This window comes from Leguminivora glycinivorella, chromosome 4 (assembly GCF_023078275.1).
Source record: "Leguminivora glycinivorella isolate SPB_JAAS2020 chromosome 4, LegGlyc_1.1, whole genome shotgun sequence".
NCBI lineage: Eukaryota > Metazoa > Arthropoda > Insecta > Lepidoptera > Tortricidae > Leguminivora > Leguminivora glycinivorella.
Genome location: NC_062974.1, coordinates 3,043,483 through 3,064,635, shown reverse-complemented (window position 1 = coordinate 3,064,635; position 21,153 = coordinate 3,043,483). Strand labels below are relative to the sequence as shown.

General features: G+C 36.8%; 1 protein-coding gene across 2 annotated transcripts in view; it reads left to right on the top strand.

Moving 5' to 3' along the window:
• LOC125225734 (neurogenic protein big brain) overlaps nucleotides 1–21,153 on the top strand; it is a 206,366-nt gene that overhangs the window by 101,221 nt on the left and 83,992 nt on the right. The window lies entirely within an intron of this gene.

The window sequence follows — 21,153 nt, the reverse complement described above, 5'->3', positions numbered from 1 at the left end:
TCCACCAAACCTTATCACTATGGGTGATTCTAATAAAGGCGGGGAACCGCCTACATATACATACTTATATATATAGAAAACATCCATGACTCAGAAACAAATATCTGTGCTCATCACACAAATAAAGGCCCTTACCGGGATTCAAACCCGGGACCGCGGCGCAGCAGGCAGGGTCACTACCGACTGCGCCAGAGCGGTCGTCATTACTTATGCTATCGCTTTGAAATTTATTATCACAGAAATAATCATAATCTTGCCTCACAATACTTACTGATGATGATAAGTATAATTTTCCTGATTCTCACTGACTGATGTTATGTTTGCCAGACTATGCTGTACACTGTCTTTGGTGTAGTATATAATGTCCAACTGGGACTGCGGAGTGATCAGGCTAATCCCTGGCTTGCCTATACGTAAGTACACTTATACAGGTATAAGTATTTACCTGTACAAGTACATAGTGATACTTGTGCATACGTAGTTGACAGTGTAACAGTGAATTGCAGCGATGACGAACGGCTGAAGAACCGAATAGCCCTAGTTTCATAATTTAAACTTAAAGTTTATTAAGTAAGTAGATACATTAGCTAATCTACTACCCAATAATTTAATTTCAGAATAAAGTTTTTCTTTGTGTAACCTTTAAGTATCCCAATTAGTTGCGGCTCAACTTCGCGCGTCGAGAAAGGGCAAACACACATTTATAAAGTTGTATTAAATACAGGCGGATTAATTTTTTAAATGTAATATTCGGACCCGTGATAGGACGCTACGGTTAAGAATTTCACTCTGAAATATGGGTTCAAATCTGTTGTGGGTGATGGGCTGGCAATCTGTTACTGCAATATCACAATGTGGTATTCTTTCAACCACTCAATTACCAAGAGTTTCACTGAATTTTGAGCAGTTTAATAGCTCTGCCTACCCCTACTGGGAACACAGGCGTGAATTTATTTATTTTATGAAAGAGATTGATAGTGACAGTTCGTTTTCCGAGTGCACCGCAACAATTTAATCCAAATATCAAATTTTTTGTACCACAGATATCACGGTCATTTATTCATAAAACACAGATTATAAAACAAATACACCTTAAATTAAACACAAACACACACAAATCAGTCCTAATATCTAAAATTTCCCTTATAAACTAAACTACAAAATAAAATCCCCCAAATCCGATCCCTGCGGAAGAGTGCCCATAATGCTGGCCACATTTCCCCGCTGGATGGCAACCAGCCCTAGGATCCCTGGTGGTGTCAAGGAGCCTTTTCTTTAATTCCTTGAAGAAATTTACGTGGCCGCAAATACGTGATTACTTAATATCAAATTAATCTTTGCAACATTTTAAAATTCCATTGATCCTAATACGTACATACTAAATAGTTTATGAATTTTTGGACTTGTCATTTTTAACCCCCGACGCAAAAACGACTGGGTGTGATGAACCGATTTATGTTTAGTTTTTTTTTGTTTGAAAGCTGTGAGTCGGTAGTGTTATTGGTTTCATGGAAGTCGGTCCACTATGTCGGGTGTTTTTGCAAAATTAAAATTTTGTGGTTGGTTATGTTAGTTTACAAACTTAAAGTAACTTACCAGCAGCATATTTAATGCCTAAGTCATTCATTAATATACTCGTACTGTATTGATGACAATGGATGCAACATACGACTCATATTTTTTAACTAATAGGTTCCCTGAATGTGCTTTTGTTTATTCTACACCATAATATTTCCTAGTAATGAAAACAACAAAACATCCTGTATCCGTATTCTGTATTTAAACAGCCGTAGAAACTCATTATCTCGGCTCTGTTGATGGCGGATGAAGATCTGCATTGTCATTGACTTCACGAGCGAGGGCAACTCGAACGGTGTTTCAAAGTTGCAAAACCTTTAGTACCTTTTCGAAACATCACGTCTGATCCGTCTCTAAGTTAAAACATAAAAACACGAGATGACACCTGAATTTAAAATAGTTAGAAAAAAAATACAATTAGCTATTGTATTCATTAGAAAAATTAGACAAGCTGGTACTGTCCCGCACGAGATGTATATTATAATATTGTATGGAGGCCCAGTTAAATTGACATCGACAAATACCAAACGAATAGAAGGTATTGGGATGACAAATGCTAAGAACACCAACATTTATTTGCCATTAAAATCTAATTCTTCGCTTCTACTCACTCCCTCAAAGGTTAACTGGAAGAGATCTCTTTAAGGGATAAGTTCGCCATGCTAAAATCTAGATACTTCGCTTCTACTCACTTCCTCAAAGGTTAACTGGAAGAGATAATCTCAGTAACCGTAAGCACTAGAAAGCTGAAATTTGGTACCAATATGTATATCAATCACGCCAACAAAGTGCAAAAATAAAAAATGGAAAAAAATGTTTTATTAGGGTACCTTCTACATGTAAAGTGGGGGCTGAATTTTTTTTTTCATTCCAACTCGTGTGATATATTGTTGGATAGGTATTTAAAAATGAATAAGGGTTTACTAAGATCGTTTTTTGATAATATTAATATTTTCGGAAATAATCGCTCCTAAAGGAAAAAAAAGTGCGTCCCCCCCCCTCTAACTTTTGAACCATATGTTTAAAAAATATGAAAAAAATCACAAAAGTAGAACTTTATAAATACTTTCTAGGAAAATTATTTTGAACTTGATAGGTTCAGTAGTTTTTGAGAAAAATGCGAAAAACTACGGAACCCTACACTGAGCGTGGCCCGACACGCTCTTGGCCGGTTTTTATGTACAATAAAACTGGATACATACATCATCCTCCTTGCCTTATCCCGGCATTTGACACAGCTCCTTGGAGCCTGGGGCCCGCTTTGACGACTACATGATTCATAAATACTTCATATACTAGGCGTTTTCTATTAGCGATTGTTTTCTTGACTAGACTAGGCTAGACCCTATGACTGTAGTTGTGAATCGCCATCTAGATTGCTTAGAAACCTATGTGCTCGCTCAGCTATCGGAATATCTTCAAGATATAAAGGAGATGATAGTGAAATGTAGAACATTTCTGAACGTTGCCGAAGACTTTATTGAGGTCGAGGATAATTTACATTCATTCTGCTGCTGTAATAAGCAGCGGAAATTGTTTTCATACAAAACTTGGATAAGAGAACGAATGTTCAATTACGTTATAAAGTTAAACAAGAAAATAAACGAGTATCATCTACGTGTGTTACAGTCAGCATTAATTGAAGTTTTGTTCCGATATACATATTTTATTTTAGTATTTTCCGGAAGAAATCCTTAGTTTGTACATTTTTTCCTTCCTTTCTTTTCCTCTTTTATTTGTCTTTTTTCAAGTTTTCCTTTTGCAATATCATCATAGAAACTGTGTGCGTAGCTGAAAGCATAAACGCTCACGATAATATAACTATTTATTTCTATCGCCCTCGCGTATTGGCGCCACAGAGCCAGCCTACATTTCTGCGGCGTTTTGTTAGCGTTTCGCATCGCAGTAATGCCATTCGGCTATGGGGTCTGAAAGACATAATTAGCGGTAAGAGCGTGTGACTTCCAATCCGGAGGTCGCGGCTTCGAAACCAGGCTCGTACCAATGAGTTTTCCGGAGGTAATATGCGAGATGTCATTTGACTGAAACCAGACTAATCTCAATTAAATAGACAACGCTCCCAAAAGCCGTGGCGATGCCGGGATAAAGTAAGGAGGATGATGAGTTATAAAGTGATGATCGTATCCATAGTCCCTGAGGCGTGGTTCAAGATCTCAAAAACAATATAAACACCACTGACAACTTATCCTCCGACAATGAAATGCAAAAATCTTCAAACATTCGCATATATATGAGAAACAATATTTTATTTAATAAAGCGAGCCGCGACAACTGCGTCGTTTCACGGCTTAAATATCCCGTTATTACGTCCACGGGATAAAACGGGTTCCGTAAACATTTACATTCCGCAAGCATGCAATCTCACCTGTCGCCTGGGATACCCATAACTCGTTGGAAAGAAGTTATTATCGGCATTATTCCACACACCTCACAATTACTATTATCACTATGTGAGGTGTGCAATAAAGAGTATTGTATTGTATTGTAATTATATTACAATAGGTAAATACGCAAGAAGTTAAACTGAAATAAAGAATAAGAAAAATTACTAATGATTAATCTAGGGGTCCGTCTCGTTTAAATGCTCGTAACAGAATGGCTTACTCAGGTACTCGCTTGTGTTTTATAGCCGGCCGTTCCCGCCAAACTACCCCCGAATAAGAAGTAACAGGCGATTTCATAGTTTTCATGGTTTAAAAAATAACGTTTGACATACATGTATGGCGCTATATTACCGCACTTGTTAGGTAATGAGCTCATTACGCAACTATGTCCATGATTGAAATGGCTATATGTGCTGTACGTTTTACAATACATGTGCGAATTACTTGTCCGCACATGTATGTTACAATGTTTTACAGTAAATTTTTATTTATCGCGCTTGTACCTATAGCAATGTACTATTTACCTGTGCAAGTTTTGCAACAAGCTAAGGTACTATTGTTTTAGTTGTGTTTGTTAAGTTGTGACCACATGACACACCGTTTAGTCACTATTATTAAGCGTCTAACCTATGTAAATTTATGATAAAACTAGCTTTTGCCCGCGGCTTCGCTCGCATTAGAAAGATACAAAAAGTAGCCTATGTCACTCTCCATCCCTTCAACTATCTCCACTTAAAAAATCATGTAAATTCGTTGCTCCGTTTTGCCGTGAAAGACGGACAAACAAACAGACACACACACTTTCCCATTTATAATATTAGTATAGTATGGAGTGTGTTAATTACATACGAGGTGACTCTAAAGACGAGAAGATACTAATTATAGTAGTTATAGCCGAATTGTGTCATAATAAGATCTTTCCTAATATAAACATTAAATAAATGTCATATACAAAGAAAAAGTGACCAAAGCCTCCAGTGCTCCGAGCTGGAGCACTGGAGGCTTTGGTCTCTTTTTCTTTGTATATGACATTTATTTAATGTTTAGAACATAATAGTAGTGTTACTACTTAAAATAACAAGTTAAAATATTTTCTATGAAAGTAATTTAATTTGTTCTTAGAGTTTCCTAATATAGTTTCTTAGATACAATGAAAAGAATCCGCATATAGGAACGAGATATTCTACCAACCAAGTAACCTAAGTAGGTCCTGCAGTTGCCTATACAGCAAGGCCAGTAGTATATTTAGTAAATCTGCCAAAGTAACGCATGTGATGGGGCCGACTGTGTACAACAGACTGTCGGGTCATGTCACAAACGCACCGTCACTGATGAGCTTTAAAGCGCGACTGAAACGATGGCTTATCGAGCACACTTTTTACAGCTTTAAGGAGTTTATAGAGTACCAAATAAGTACCTAAGCTTAGAATAAGTATGTAAAATATTTTAATGTTACGAATACAATTCTGCAAATAGTTGTATTTAAAATGTATGTGACATATAATATGAACTATTATGAATAAATATATGAGTATGAATATGAATATGAATATAGTGGCCAGCTCACAGCTGTTACCGCCATGAATAATACTTTCCTGTGACCTAGCCTTTATTTAGTACCCATACACACCACTTCCTATGAAACTGGACCTTATTACAAAGTGCAACAAACTAAATTTTCACAGCAAACAAGTTTGCCTTCCCAGTGGACTGTGCTGAAGCAGTTTTTAACATGCCCTGTTTTCAGGAATTTTGGCTTGTGGGGCTGCGAGCAAGTTGGCAATTTGTAGTTTTCTAGTTAGGAAAATGAAGTACCTATGTACTGCTAGCTACAGAGAAAAACAAGTCCTCTACTACTACTACAACTTTGTTATTAAGGTTCTGTATCAAATAGGTACAAAAGGAACCCTTATAGTGATGTTGTATGCAAAATTGCATAATAGTACATAGTATTATTAGACATATTGACCGGGATATAGACCGTGATTACCTTTTTGATTTTTGTCGAGCACCCGATATCTCGACGCAGTTGCATGCATCATGATCACGAAAAACTGACGAAGGCGGGTGGATGTCATATAAGTCTAATAAAAATAACCGTGAACCATTAAAAACTCTCATAGTATTATTATCGGAAGAAGTTTTGACTTCGCAGTCATTCATTCCACCCAAAATCTCTTTAAATATTTTTATCTACTTATGGATAAGAAAATAAGTATAAGTCTGTCCTATCGGTCGCTAGGTCACAAGTTTGAACGTTCTTTCTACTTCGATAGAAAGTGTAGAAAAATGCATCGTGAAATCTTCAATTCATGTACAGTGAGCTGCGAAAATGCATGGCGAATTTATAAATAAATTCATTCATAATTTTTCCATACAATTTCACAGATCACTGTACACGTCACTACTATACATGTACGCACTGATGTGCAAGTTACGGAAACTTTCCAAAAAATTATGAAAAATTCTTGGAAACGTGACTGTTTCACAAGAAATATGTATAGGGATTTTCATATGAAATGGAAAGTATCAGTCTTCATACAAAAATGAGGAAAGTTTCAGAATTCTCCTGAAAATTTTGCAATTTTGGAAAGATTCCGGACGCGAATTGTCAGTAAAGTCAACAGGCGGAACGAGACAGATTGGTAACGAACTCACATGTGAGAAGTAATTAAGTTGGTTCTAACGAGTCCATTCACACACACACATGCAATCTAGGTTAGGACGTTCATTTATGTTTGGGAAACTAGGATGCAAATACTAACTAGTAACTACCTATTGTGTCTATCATACAACTGACGTTTGAAAAGTCACAAAAATCTTTGCGATTGCGAATAAAGTCTAAGACTCCCACCTGTGGATGTTTTGGGGGCTGAAATAATGTTGTGTGCACCAGTTTTAATAGTGTTTAGCTTTAGGATTAACGTGTAACTCTTCGTACATAAAACTTAAATAAATACAAGAATAACAGCAGCAAAACTATTAATACAACAATAACAACTTTTATATTATATGGCGCAGTCGGTAGGATACGAACTTAAGCTGCCATAGGGAATCTGATTTCCAATCGTATAAGCAAGCCCCGTAGCCGAATAGCACAAACGCTCATGAAACGCTCACGAAAAGAAACGCTCGTAGATATCTATCTCTATCGCTTTTGCATATTTGCGCGACAGTTTCGTAACAAAAGGCATCTTCTGGGCGAGCTCACTCCATCGTAGTCGTTGCTTTTTGCTAGTCTGTGGCCAAGAGTAAGCTCAATTATAATTAAAAAAAAAAAAAACAATCTTACTCATTCAAGAGTATTTATTTATATTTTGCAAAATAATTACATTGCAATCATCAATTCTCGTCACAGTTACAGTTTGTTTGGAAAGTTAAGAGTCGTGAAATGTATGGAGCCAATACATTCCACAACTGAGGAGTGTCTTTTCAAAAGGACTTATTTTTATAAGTCAACAGAAGTTATTTTTATCTATGTCTTCCTAGAGAAATAAACCTTGTTGAATTATAAAAATAAGTCCTTTTGAAAAGACAGTCCTCAACTCTTGATTTTCCGAACAGACACTATATAACAATATGAAAACTAATCATTGAAAAATCTGATTACATTTATCAAAGATGTATAATGGTTATAGGCACATTGTTTCCATTCGAGAAAATGGGTCACAAATCGCGTACCATTCACGAAGTTGCCAAGTTCGGCCATCAATTAACAGCCGTACCGCGGAGTCCCGGGTTCTATTCCCGGCTGGTGCAATTTATGTCAACAACTTTTCTAAGTTATTGTCTTGGGTGCGTAGGGCATGCTTGTGAAGTTCCCGCGGGTTTTATTACTGAAACCTTTGGGTTTGGACCTCATAAATTATAACAAAAGTTCTTTAAATATTTCTAACAGAAACAAGCGAATTCTAAGTAATAACTATAGGTGATTTAGATAAATATCATTCCCATGTCAGGGTACAAACTTAAATAATTGAAATTGATTGATAACTAAAGTGTGATAAGTGGTAATAATTTAGCCACTTTTTGTACTTTATGTTGACGTAGATTACTGATAACTGTGTAAATTGATACCTAGAACAATTAATGATATGTCTAATTTGTTTATTTCTTTTTGCAGGTAAGTTTTCCGGACAATTCGCGATCGTAAGTTTGAACTTTTCACACTTCTGTGACATTTTTGGTCCAGATGAAACTGATAGGTGTTCACGATCTCAAACCTAATGGTTATAGAAAACTTGTGCTATTAAAACTACACTTATACTATACGATTTAAAATCACTAAAAAATCTTCTTAATAACTAAATGGAAGATTCCGTTATAAAGCTCTATCTTCGTCAAATAAATTAAGCCTTTTTGTGACAGTTTCATTCTATTCTAGGTCACTTTGAATACTTTATCCGCGCCCGTATAGCAAAATGAATTAAAGATAGCTAGCAATTATGGAGCACAAAGTGGTTTAAGTTTGACCTACTTATAATGGGCATACAGGGTGTAATTTTGTTGCTGACAATATTTTCGGGCTAATGATGGGCTAGATATGTAAAAAATAAAAACATCTGCTTTCATAATCATCGTTATCATTAGTCACAACATCATTGCAGATGTTTAAAATAAGGAGGTACCCTGAGGAGGCAGTCTACAGCCTACATCGGCTGTTATGTCTGTACAAGCCCAAAAGCCGATTGGGATTTTCTGCCGCATCGATCACAATTTCATATTACGTACAAGTATACCTAGACTTTAAATTTCGATTCTGTATCGAAAAAATTTAACATGTGAGCATACGCCGCTGCGCCTGTTCGAGACATGGTTTGCTCTGATGCGTCGACGTTCGTTTAAATAAATATTAAATATTAATATAGGACATTCTTACACAGATTGACTGAGCCCCACGGTAACCTCAAGAAGGCTTGTGTTGTGGATACTCAGACAATGATATAAATATATAATATACAAATACATAGAAAACATCCATGACTCAGGAACAAATATCTGTGTTCATCACACAAATAAATGCCCTTACCGCGATTCGAACCCGGGACCGCGGCTTAGCAGGCAGGGTCACTACGCGCTAGGCCAGACCGGCCGTCAAACCGGCCGTTGGTGTCGATAATTTATGGAAATTTTGGATATAATTAAATCATGCTACTTATCATTCTCCTTAAATAATGCTGTCTGCCTGTCTATAAAAATTATACCCTGTATACCGGACACGTCAAAAACAAAATCTACCACTCAAAAGCGTACAAAGGACCTAATCTCTATCCGGCCACATTTTGCGGTGGCTTAAAAATGTTTAAAAGCGGATTGGGCAGATGAGGCAGATCCCAGGCCTTGTGAATGAAATTAGAAATTAAGTAAGTACGTGCGCCTTTCGTTCCGGAGGTCGCGGGTTCGAGTTCGAACCGTCGCTTTTCGGTGAAGGAAAACAACGTGAGGAAACCGGACTAATTCCAATAAGGTCTATTAGTTTAGTTGGAAGGTCAGATGGCAGTCGCTTTCGTAAAAACTAGTGCCTACGCTAAATCTTTGGGTTAGTTGTCAAAGCGGACCTCAGGCTCCCATGAGCCGTGGCAAATGCCGGGATAACGCAAGGAGGATAATGATGAGAAGGTATCTCATCTACTACAACTCCAAAATATTTGATTTGAGGAATTTTGCCAATAGATGGGCAGTTGGGCACCCATTTTATTATTGTATCAACATAAAATATATGATAACACATTCATCATAATATTCATAATTATAATTATGATTGATCACGAATTACCATACTTAATGAGCAGATTCGACTGAATTGATTAATTTTCAGCATTCGAGTTATTTTCCCGTGAACGATGACTACGCAGCTTAATCGAATAGTTCATTCCTTTGATTGAATGTGTTTGATTCCATTCGTTAAATGTTTACGTGGAAATGTCGCCTGGTTTTAAAAATATATTTGCTCTTTTTTAACACACCTATGAATGGAAAATTAGTAAGGGTGCAAGATAGAAAGGTAGTTACGGCAAATATCAGTCAGTTTTTTTAAGATAAACTTTTCGGAGCTTAGTCTGCGAGTTGATGATATGATAATCGTTGGAGGAGAACGATAAACGGTAAGAAAATTATAACTACTTACCATATGAAATTAATGTTACGTTTTCTGCAAATAATTATATTAGGTTCCATGTACAGTCGAGTTCGTAAATATGTGTACATTTTGTCACCTTATTGCAACGAGTTTAGGTGAAGAAATGCATGTATTTATGAATTCGACTGTACGAGTATGTAGGTATAATATTATTACAATATGATTATTTTTCATGTCGTCTGATATTTTTCTGAATGAAGATACAAAGAATAAAACCAAGGGTTACTTAAACAACGAAATATATAAAATGGTTTCTACCGATTCGGAATTCCAGCAACAAGAAGTTGAATCTCATTGGGAAAAATTGAAGAGTATAAGTAATTCTGAATACGGCTGAAACACAGCTGGGATACTCTAAAAAACCTAAAAGTAATAATGAATAGATCACAGATGATATATTGAATTTAATGAAAGAAAGGAAAGAGTATAAAGATACAAATAAGAAGAAATATAAAGAGTTGGATAACATAATAAGAAACAAAATTAGGAAAGAAAGAGATTCATACCTACAAAATAAATGCGATGAAATAAAAAAGCTGGATGCTAAACATGATAGTCTTAACCTACACAAAAAAATAAAAGACTTCACTAAAACTAACAGAAAACATATTATTAGCAAACTATATGATGATCAGCATAATTTAGTAATAGACAAAGATGAACAGGGCAGAACATGGGAACAATATATAGAAAAACTATTTTATGACAACAGATCGAATGTCCACAGGGAAAACACCGAGAACGTCGCGGAGGGACCGCCAATTATAAAATCAGAAGTTTTGAAGGCCATTAAGAGCCTAAAGGACGGAAAAGCAGTGGGGCCCGATGGTGTATTTGCCGAATTGCTTAAATTATTAGATGATAATAACGTAATGGTGATGGTTGGATTGCTTAATTTAATATACAATACCGGAACAATCCCTAATGACTGGCTAAAATCTACTTTTCTACCTCTTCCGAAAAAACCCAGTGCTAAGTATTGTAATGACTATAGAATGATTAGCTTAATGAGTCACGCTCTTAAAATCTTACTGAAAATAATACATCAAAGAATCTACAACAGAATTGATAGTAACATTAGCTCTACGCAGTTTGGTTTTCGCAACGGTCTGGGAACCAGGGAAGCATTGGTATCCATTCAGGTGCTGATAGAAAAATGTTTGGAACACAATAAAAACGCTTATATATGCTTAATTGACTTTGAAAAAGCGTTCGACAATGTCAAACATGAAAAATTAATTCAACTGTTAGAACGCACTGATATAGACGAGAAAGACAGACGAATATTAAAGAACTTATACTGGAACCAAACAGCTAACATAAAAGTAGGTCAAAAACACTGTAAAGACCTAAATATTCTAAAAGGAGTACGACAAGGATGTATACTCTCTCCAGCTCTGTTTAATCTATATTCGGAATTTATATTCCAAGAAGCCTTAGAAGACGTTGATATGGGAATTAAAGTTAATGGTACAAAAATAAATAACCTAAGATACGCAGACGATACAGCAATAATAGAAAATAATATGAATGAGCTAATTTTTTTATTATCACGACTAAATTCTAAATTTGAACAATATGGCTTAAAGATTAATATATCTAAGACTAAATACATGGTCATTAGTAAAAAACAAGAAAAGGATGAATCCCTAAATATAAATGGTAAACCAGTAGAAAGGGTTGAAAAATATAAGTACTTGGGATGTTGGCTCAATGAAAAATGGGACCCTAAAAAGGAGATCCAAGTAAGAATAGAAATGGCCAGGAGTGCCTTTATAAAAATGGAAAAATTATTCACAAATAAAGATATAAACTTGAATCTGAGATGGAGACTGGTTAAATGTTTTGTTCTGCCAATTCTGATGTACGGAGTGGAAGCATGGACCCTAAATAAATCAATAGTCAACAAGCTAAATGCATTTGAAATGTGGATATACAGAAGGATGCTGAGAATATCTTGGGTAGATAAGATATCTAACAAACAAGTATTGGACAGAATGAAAAAGACAACGGAAGTTGTATTGACAGTCAAAAGAAGAAAAACAGCATATTTTGGACATATTTACAGAAACACCAAATATGCCTTACTGAAAAACATTATAGAGGGAAAGATGGACGGAAAGAGAAGTAGAGGAAGACCAAGAACATCATGGTGTGGCAATATAAGGAGTTGGACCGGTATTGCAGATGCTACCACTCTGAGTAGAGTGGCTAAACACAGAGAAGATTTTCGCATGGTGATCGCCGACATCCGTTAGGATATGGCACCTTAAGAAGAAGAAGATATTTTTCTTAATAAATGCACGATGTTGGTGTTTCTACCGCCATTTTCGCTTAGATATTACATTTTCGCTTAAAATAATCATGCATGTGAAAGAATCCCATTTGGGAATACAGCCAGATCTGATGTTGAAAGAGACGGTTCTAATCGAAACGGGCCTTTCATTCCCTGGTTGTAAATATTTGCTTTTTTTCTATTGAACCTTGTGTTTGTGCACATCACTGAATTTTGATGAAACAATTGTCTTATTTTTTTCATGGTTACTCTTTATTACTCGGTCACATGAGTTCAACGCTTAAATTTTGTGATTTGTAAAATCCTAAAAAACAGAGTAGATACTAGGTACGTGCTCTTGAAAAAATAAATACTTATGGCTCCATAGAATGTTTTACTAACTTAATTTAGTGTCCCACTGCTGGGCAAAGGACTTCCCACGCATCAACTCAACCCTGTCATTTGTATAAGTAGGTACGTATTTCAAACAAAGTATAACAAAGCGACTTATACCTAGACGAGATACAGAAATATGATGGGTAACCTAACAAAAAAATGTGTATTGTTTTACGTAACAGCTTGTGTCTCCGAAAAACATTATTTTTTCTCATTATACAGATACACCTACGCGTTTACCAGGTTTTCAATGCAAACATTACATTTATCCAATCGACGTTTCTAGATAGGTACTCGTACATCTCCAACTGCAATCCCGACATTGCATTTTTCCGATGTCCGCATAAAAGCTAAGTGAAACGTCAAAGCCGCGGAAGGATAAGGATCCAATCTAGATGGACATGATAATACTAGTGGGTCACCAGGCAACGCGGTTATCCTAGATTTGTCGAATTCATTTCGTACACGCTTGTTGGATTGTGGGGAGAATATGTATAGTGCATACGATTTTTAAGAAAAACGTATATTTTCGGCGTGAACATACTTATAGTCCGTACTTTTCTACATGAAATTGTACACTAAACTTTGTATATATTTAAATTATATTTTTTTTAGTAGAAATTAAAAAGTGGCAATATTGTCCCGTTTTCTTACATAAAAAAGGGTTTACGTTGTTGTCTCTTTTTAACTTCGTGACGCTACATTATTGTCGGAGTAATAGGTATCACAACTAATAAGGATCGAATGAGCATACTTCAAATGTTCGTTTTCTGAACTCATCTTTTATCATTTTGATTTAGAATCATAAGTTCTTTCGAATCCAGTTTTGAGTGTAGAAATGTACACGTATCTGTGATCAAATAACGAGCTAAATGCTGACATAGACGAGATCAGCCACTAAGTTCCACATCAAAGTTTAGCCAGTATAAGCTACGGGTCTACACAAACTCTGCAAATGCTACGAGTATAATTTATTAGTGCTGTAACTTGAAGTACAAAGCGCAGATAAGCTTTAGACCGAACATCCCTCAGCGCTAGTTCCGCAGAGTAACTGCGTTTAATCAGGAGCAGAAGCAATTGCTTAACATCATTATTCGATTTTGTATTTAATTTATACTGTTTATTTAGTAATTTTGTTATTCTTTTACTTCGTTGACGCATTTCTGTGTGTTCCTTATATTTACAGAAAAATCAGCTTCTGGTTATAAACAATCATTCAAGCTCATAACTTAAACTTCCTACGTAAGACACCAGTTTGAGAGCTTCAAATTGCTAGGCGTCGCAAATCGAAACAACTATCTACATATACATATGTATAGCGGAATGTAATTTTAGTCAATTTAAAAAATAATACTGACAAGTGCCTAGTTCTCCACGCTTGTTGCCTGAAATTGGCAATTCATCGAGGATATAAAATTATGAATTCCTCAAACAAATAGGGTCCTTTCACACTATTGTACCGTTGCTACATCCGATCCCAGAAATTGACAGGAAATTATCAGTATCAGCAAGGTTAGCACATGATTGCCGTCAGAGTATGTCGCCGCAAGATAGATCACATGTCTTCTTCTAATTGTATTAATCACATAAGGATGGGTAGTCTACCTCGCAGTGACATACTCTCGCGGGTACATTGTGCTAACCCTGCAGGTGTGAATAATTGAACTGCCGAAACAGGTGCCTGTTGGAAGTGTTGCCATGTAGCACTTGTACCGCTACATAAATACCCTCATAAACACTGTTATGTATTACATTCGAAACGTGTAAGGAGTACAAAGACTACACATCTCTCAACGGCTGGTTTAAGCCGTGGCGTTGAAACTGCACTCGGCATAGCCGAATGGCAGTCGTCGACGTCTTCTGCAGAAATGCAGTCTGGCTCTGTCGCGCCAATACGCAAGAGCGATAGAGATAGATTAGCTTTGAAACAGATATTATCGTGAGCGTTAGTGCATTTGGCTACGTACTCTCTAAACCTGATAGATTTGTATCCGGCCAGCGTCGAGAGATGCTACTTATTTACGATGGATTTTGTACTTAGACGCGAGCTTGTTGAAATATACTATAATATTTATAAGGGAGGACGCAAGTGTATTAAAATAGATTTTATAAGGAAACCAAGAGAATATGCCGCTAAATAAAGTCATATTCGTATCAACTGTTTCTCCCCTTTTACTTCAAAATGAAGCGACTGTAAAGAAACAATTGTCTATGACCCCTTATATTATAAACAAGTAACTGTGGCTTATTCAGGTATAACGGTCAAGTACAAAATGTATCCTGAATAAATGCTGTGGGACTGGGACGAAGCATTATATCGAATACTACGAATCCCTAGGTGATCGCAAAATGTGACCTGTATCTCCATACATTAAGCCTCTTATCTACTTATACTGTTTTGAACTGGACTGTATTATGTGTGGGTCACAATTGCATTTGAAATTATAAATTGAGAAACAATTGAAGATTTTAAACTAATTGGATGATAAGATTATCTAGGCCATGACACACCTCGGGCACTGGCGATCAAATATATGAAAGAGGCGCGTTCCTAGAACACAGTCTAAGCTCGTGTAGGTGAACGCGTACCATGTTTGTATGTGTGAGATATGATAGGCCGCTTGTTCGCGTTTTTGGCAGGCGGTAACTGTGAGGTAACCGAGAGCGGGTGGGCGGCACTTTCAGCGGGGAGCGGGAGTAGCCATACTGTACGATAGTACTCTTTATTATACTATGGCCATGGTTTAAATAGGTCATTGTTCATTGCACCTGTGTGATACTGGATTCTGATTAAAATTTTCACCGGACTAAAGTTAATTTAAAATACTTAACTAATATTATGTTGTTGGAAAATGTGCGGTGAATGGAAAATATGTGGTTTAATCCGATAATTTTCAATTATCACGGTAATCCTCTGGTCTGAATCTGAACATAAACACAATATCGCTAGAGTCAAAAGCAAAGTGGATTACGCAAATAGCAATTGTAGGTGTTATCCCTAGATCCCTACTTCTGTTAAATGAAAAAGCGAATTAATATTATAAATACGAAGGTTATTTTGTCTTAAACATTGAAAATTGTTTGAAAATCGGGACAGAGATACGGACAAAAGTTTAAAAGCAAAAAAACCTTTAAAAAACAAGTTATGCCCTACAGTACTTTAAGTAAAATAGTACCATAAAGCAATGTGTTTAAATATTCGATTAACTCAAGACTGCCTTATTACAAAATCACAGCGAAACTTTTACTTATTCTGTGATTTTCTAGCGCCGAGTACTATTCGACCGCGTCCGTGCCAGGTGCAGTATCATCTGCCACCGCTAACGGCACAGGTGGCTCGGTTTTGGCTCGCCTGCAACTTATCACCGCTTAGCGAGCGATAAACTTGCATTCCAATTGAAATTCATTGCTCATTGACAGGATGAGATTGAAGAATCAACTTTTTAAACAAAAGACGCCGATCAAAACACAGTCTGGCTCTTTATAGCGAAGAGCGATAGAGACAGCTAGCTAAGAAAACGATATTTATGAGCGACTGTGCAGTTGGATACGTACCCTGTCCGGGTCTGACTGTCACGACCGCGGAACGCAGACGCTGAATGAACTGTATTTGACAATAACATCACAAATTTATAGGTTATGAAACACCAAATGTTTAAAGTTCTTACTATTGACAGTAGCATACTTTGACTGACATTTGTTTGGTTACGTTTTTAACCCCCGACGCAAAAACGACGGCTGTCTGTCTGTCTGTTTGTCTGTCTGTGTGTGTGTGTCTGTGGTATCGTAGCTCCCGAATGGATGAACCGATTTAGATTTAGTTTTTTTTTGTCTGAAAGCTGAGTTAGTCGGGAGTGTTCTTAGCCATGTTTCATGAAAATCGATCCACTATGTCACGGTCGGGGGTTTTTCAAAATTTTAATTTTGTGGTTATTGATGTCGAATTCGGTCACCGACCGTAGTCACACATGGAGTCACTGTACTGTACCGTCCTCGCCCTGGTACTGTAACTAAACCTCCGCTCACCTTACTTATTTACTTACTTACTTGACTAACCATTAGTATAACTAACCCCCCTTTAAATATACCCCGTAAATTTGGCCTTGTGATCATCTAGCGTGAATAAGTAGAACCCTTCGATGTGATCCGCAATAACCCAGATCCTTTAATGAGTATCAGCTGTATTTTTGACTAATTTTTAAAATTTTATTTATTTATATTTTAAAGAAGAATAAAGGTTAATGTAGCATAATAATATAGTGTTATAGAAGAGTATTTTACCAGATTTAGGCCTAGAAAGTTATATGTGAGAAAATTAATAACGTGATGAAAAAATTTTAAAATAAAAATTAGTGAGTGAAACATACATGAAATAAATATTAAAAAATATTTTGGTAATCATCCGCTACGCCTTATTAGTGGTCCCGGCTTGGGCAAGGGCTTGCGATACGGTATGGGACCCCTGACCTGATCAAACCACTTTATCAGGATCCTAAGCAAGTAAGCCTGAAGGGCTATCTATCTACGAACTAACCCCTTTTTTATTTTGTTTCTTTTCCCTAGCTAAACCCCCTTTTCCCCAATACTGCTAATAGACCATAACTTCTCGATCTTTCTAATGTTTCAACGAAACACCGAGTAGTCGCTAACTTTTATGAGAACTAAGTAAGTCTACTAACTTTTCTAAGCTTTTGACTTTCCATCAGTGGACGGCGCTCGCATGCCACTGGGCCCTATAACAAACTTATGCTTTTTATTCCAAGGAATAGTTTGTTTCCCTAACCAACTTGATAGAATTTACCTTGAAAACCAGTTAGCAACACTAAGTGTCCCGCAGCCACACCGAAAAATCAGAAATTGCTACCACAATTATTAATTTCACTCAAATAAATTAAGTAATAAAAGTTTTTATAAATTACCAGTTTTACCACATATTTTAAGATAGTAAACACCACATTTAAAGTCCATTAAAACCATAGTAGTAGTAGTTAAATTATTTCTCCACAATACACGTTGACCAATTATAATTTAAGACCAATCATAATAGAACTCTACTTTCATAGAAATAGTGTGTGACTCTACCCTAATCCTATTGTTTTTCCTACTCTAACATATCTGAAACACAGACCCTCACTTACCATAGATCTTGTGTTCAGAATATGTACAAGTGTATCCCTACTAGAACTGTACAGTTCAGCCAGCGAAGCTGAGATAGGCAACCTATAGGCTTGTGTTCTGATCCCCCCCTCTGCTCTTGCCCGCGGGCTAGGGTAGCAGAGAGTAGATCGCCCTATCCGTGTATATATCCAGTATTCTAGGACACACCAGTACCAGCCACAAGGGAGACCCAGCTGCGATCAGACTTTACTTAGATGTGGATCGATCACAACCGAAATCCCCAGCGACCAACGCCAGCATGGACTAGAGCACCGAGTAAATAAATATAAATATATATAGGACCTCAGCCTCAAATACTGCCGACTTCAGTGAGCAAGGATTACTCCTAATGTCTTTCGTCAATCGTGAAAGTCCTCACTTCCATCTAACAGTTGGACTCTTTGAGACCGGTGAGAAAATACGCTTTTGTAAGTATAAAAAAAGCGTCCAAGTCCCCACTTGGAACAAAAAGACCCCTAAACGCCTTATGTTTAACAGCCGCAAGGTATAAAGCGCTTAGCCGGACAACAGTCTGTCACAAACAATGATCTGGCTTATAACTTTCACAAAATAACCCCATAGAAAATTACTAAATTCAATTTTACTGACCAACTAAACAAACGAGTGAAGTTTCCTTTACGTGCTATAATCTAAGCTTAGTTTTGCAAGAATTACTCCCTACAAAACCAAACACAGACTTATCTCCAAGCACCAGCCATACATCGACCCAGTCTTTGTATTGCTTGACGGCACTCATGAAACAAAGCACAGAAAACTTCACTATACACATTAATTTAAATGTAACACTACACTATAAATAGAACACTAAAATAACCCCACAACTGACGGTAAAGCAATTCCACCACAGGTCTAAGTCCAACTGTACGACGATATTGTCCCCGCACAATCAAACAAAGACACAATTTCAAAGTTTACAATCACTTAGAATAATTTCCAAGTAAAAACAAACAGAGAAATAATAGCAGAACAACTTCACTCACCAGTATAACACACGAAAGCCAGGGACACTGTTAGTCTTGTATATATTTTAAGAATGCCGCGCGTCGGCTCGCTCCGACCCTTTTATAGATTCAAAGAGTGACAGGCGATAAAAAGGGCGACTGGCGACAAATATGGCGACAAAAGGGGCGACTGGCGACAAAAGGGGCGACTGGCGACAAATATGGCGACAAAAGGGGCGACTGGCGACAAAAGGGGCGACTGGCGACAAAAGGGGCGACTGGCGACAAATATGGCGACAAAAGGGGCGACTGGCGACAACTATGGCGACAAAAGGGGCGACTGGCGACAAATATGGCGACAAAAGGGGCGACTGGCGACAAAAGGGGCGACTGGCGACAACTATGGCGACAAAAGGGGCGACTGGCGACAAATAACAATGGATAACCGCTAAATTACACTCATAAGTAAAAGGTCATAACTGTTTTGTTTACTAAGTCGTACGCCTTAGGCATTAATGTCCATGTTCTCTCAGCAAATAATTGTTTACCTATCAGTAGTAACATCTGCATGATTGCACGTGTTTTAGAGAGAGACAGAGCTATTGATATTGATGCCTATCTAGTTCAATAGTGGAGCGTTCCGTAAATCGATAAATATTTTTACGTAAATATTATTTTGTGAAAGATTATTTAAATCAATTTAATAAGTAACTTCGCAATAAAAGATCACATTTGTTCCTAATTGTTACATTGAATGATATATTCAGGAAGTATAATAATCAATATTAGTGATTATTGCCTATCTGACTTGTAATTGGAACCAAGACGCAATATCGGAACGCCATTCGTCTGACAGAGCAGATTGTTAATGTCAACAATCCATCCATGTGAATATAGTTTGTAAATAAGCTTTTTCCAATAAGTTGTGCATCGAATAATAGTGAATTTTATGAGTGGTGACGTAACTAAACATGTGATAAACCATCACAGATATTATTTGTTAAAATATTCAATGAAATCCCGAAGGAAATATGCACCAAAAAGTTGGTCAAGGAAAAGTTGATTCGCCGTAAGTTTTATATGTAATAACGAGTCCATTTCCTCGTCATGGACGCTTGTTCTGTTACAACTCGCCCCCGATTGGATTTCTTTTATAAAATACAAAGTGGTTTGTAAAAAAATCCAATCTCACTTAGCAAAAGAAGCAATAAAATTGAATAAAAGAATAAAAGAAAAATATCTCTAGATCAGTCGGAAATATCCCCCCATTTCTAATCGTGTGGTGTGTATTCCAATACTATGCAACTGCTAGCGACTCAGTTTTGAAATCAGCTCATCTGAATCTCGACAATGAACCATGATAACTCCTTTCTCAGAGTCCACGCATCGCCAGGGATATCAGGTTGTGAATCTGATAGGTCCTACTAACCCGTTCTTGCTAGCTCGTTCCCCGGTCGCGGCGAATATTCATTCCATCCACACTGTTGGACCGGAATAATTACCGTAATAATTTCAACGAGTTCACAATAACTTCCCACGCAATTACGAAGAAACCTTTAGAGCTCTCATTATAAGTCCAGAGCCTTCAATCTCCATTGTCGGAACTCAAACCAATTTCTCTACCTAATCACTCCCAGCCACATGTTTTGGTGCATGTCTCATACTTGAATAAAATATACTGACTTAAAGTTTGCTGGGGTGTTTTTTTTTTTTATAAAACAAACCTTAAATGACATAAGCATGTATCTCAACTTGGTACCACATCCTTGATCTAATGAAGAAATTATTTGATGATACTAAACTTCACATCTTTGAACATATAAGAGAGAAACAAATATTGATAAGAGCCTCGTTCTCACTAGACGATTTTGGCCCTTAATTATGTCGATTGTCAAATACATCCCATTCAAGATGAGGTGTGTGGTTTTTCGTATGGGTCTTATTACCTTGTGTAGTAGTAGTCACAAAAAACTACCCTTGAAATGGGTCGAATCCATTGGATTTTAACCTAACCAATAAGAATTTTATGACTAATGTGTTCCCAAAATTCCCCCCCCTTGTTTGTTTCCCGCAAATTCCGACCAAACTAGTTTTGACTATTTTCCAGCGCTGTCTGTCTGTATCAATCCACTCATTCCATAAAAGAAACATTCGAGACACACTTTCATATCTTACATCCGTCATATCCAGCCATTCAATCTATCAAACATACAACTATAAGCATTCATCACCTCTAACTTA